Raw genomic sequence first — 2,338 nt, forward strand, 5'->3', positions numbered from 1 at the left:
AACAATATTATTTCGGGTGCCATTATTCCTACTTCGGCGGCTATAGGTTTGCACTTTTACCCGATATGGGAAGCGGCATCTGTTGATGAATGGTTATACAATAGATTAAAGCATTTTTCTTTCGAGCTGGGAATAAGAGAACGAGCTAGACACAAAAGCTACCACTGAAAGAAGGTAAACCGAAGCAAACAAATGAAGTCGAATTGGCCTAGCCTAACGGTTCTATAGCCTCTACCTATTGAGTTCCCTCTCCTGGGGTTCAAGAGTTGCTTTCAGAGCCCTTGATTGAGATCTCCGTCTCATCACGAACTCATAAAGACAGCGATCAACCTCTCTTTTCTATTCTTTGGCAGATTACTTGCTCCAGGAATGCTTGCTGTCAGCAGTTAAGGGACAAAGGGAAGGTGAGGAAGGTAATCCAACTACGGCACTAAGACTAATTCCGTCTATTTGGCGACTATTCCTACTGCTACTACTACGGCTACTGCAGTAAGGAAGGAATTCGGTTTCAAACTGAACTTGTTGCGAGGGGTTAAAAATGGATTATACTCTTTCTCTCCATCTTTCGTCTATCCTATGTCTCTTTCCTCTGTTCTTTGTCCTTCTCCTACTAGGAGTAGCAGGAAAGTCGTCAAATCCTCCTATATTAACAAAAAACCTTGGTTAATGATGCATGTAAGTATGATATATTCAGTAAATAGGAATAGGATGAGTAGAAAAAAGTATATTGAGGAGTATAAAATAGAATCTAATTCTATATATAATAATATATTATTAAAATAATAAAAAAATAGAAAGAATGAATGTAAAACGTAGAACTAAAAAAATGGATTGATTTCGCCTTCTATTTCCGCAAGGAACATAGGTATGATAATACACTTTTAAATTTTTTTATTTGGAAAAAGAAAAAAAATCTTTTAAGTTCTGCTAAATTTTTCACAAAGCGAAGAAAAAGGATAAGAGATTGGGAAAAATATTTAATCTCTTATCCTTTTTTTTTATTAAAAAAAAGGATAAGAGATTGGGAAAAACCAAGGATTGGGTTGCGCCATACATATGAAAGAGTATACAATAATGATGTATTTGGCAAATCAAATACTATCGTTTAATAACAAACTATTCGGATTGATTGATAATATTAGTTGATCATTTTTTGAAAGATTCTTGTGAAGTGAAAGGTTTCGTTAACTACTAAGTATAGTAGTGTCGAGTAGATCTGGTTGTTGCGATAATTCTTAATTCATGAGTTGTAGGGAGGGATTTATGTCACCACAAACAGAGACTAAAGCAAGTGTTGGGTTCAAAGCTGGTGTTAAAGATTATAAATTGACTTATTATACTCCTGAGTATAAAACGAAAGATACTGATATCTTGGCAGCATTCCGAGTAACTCCTCAACCTGGAGTTCCTCCGGAAGAAGCGGGTGCCGCGGTAGCTGTCGAATCTTCTACTGGTACATGGACAACTGTTTGGACCGATGGGCTTACCAGTCTTGATCGTTACAAAGGATGATGCTACAACATCGAGCTAGTTGCTGGCGAAGAAAATCAATATATTGCCTATGTAGCTTATCCTTTAGACCTTTTTGAGGAAGGTTCTGTTACTAACATGTTTACTTCCATTGTAGGTTATGTATTTGGGTTCAAGGCCCTTTGTGCCCTACGTCTGGAAGATTTGCGAATCCCTATCTCTTATATTAAAACTTTCCAATGTCCGCCTCATGGCATCCAAGTTGAAAGAGATAAATTAAACAAGTATGGTCGCCCCCTATTGGGATGTACTATTAAACCAAAATTGGGGTTATCCGCAAAGAATTACGGTAGAGCAGTTTATGAATGTCTTTGCGGTCGACTTGATTTTACCAAAGATGATGAAAATGTGAATTCTCAACCATTTATGCGTTGGAGAGACAGTTTCTTATTTTGTGCCGAAGCAATTTTTAAATCCCAGGCCGAAACTGGTGAAATCAAAGGGCATTACTTGAACGCTACTGCAGGTACATGTGAAGAAATGATAAAATATAAAATAATGAATTCTCAATTTATATACAGAATGAATTCTAAAAAGTAATTATCAATTCGATATCTCTATCGAATTTCTATTTTATTCGAAATAATCAAAAGAATATCCTAATTACTAACTAAAAGAAAGAGAAAGACCCAATCCAGATCATAATGAAAGATTCTCGTGTTTTCCTTCGGAAAGGTAAAAACTAAGACGAAAAAAAATCGACCCTTCGAGTATTACAAATTGTATGAAAAAGATTATAGAAGTAAGGGGCTTTAAAAAAGATATAGATATATGGTATCTATCTATGTATATTGAATTGCGAATATAG

At 35.5% G+C, this 2,338-nt stretch overlaps 1 pseudogene; it reads left to right on the forward strand.

Moving 5' to 3' along the window:
• The first annotated feature begins 1,025 nt into the window (after window positions 1-1,025).
• On the forward strand, window positions 1,026-1,765 carry LOC127742610 (ribulose bisphosphate carboxylase large chain-like; annotated as a pseudogene).
• Window positions 1,766-2,338: the final 573 nt, after the last annotated feature.

The sequence above is a fragment of the Arachis duranensis genome, chromosome 10 (assembly GCF_000817695.3).
Source record: "Arachis duranensis cultivar V14167 chromosome 10, aradu.V14167.gnm2.J7QH, whole genome shotgun sequence".
NCBI lineage: Eukaryota > Viridiplantae > Streptophyta > Magnoliopsida > Fabales > Fabaceae > Arachis > Arachis duranensis.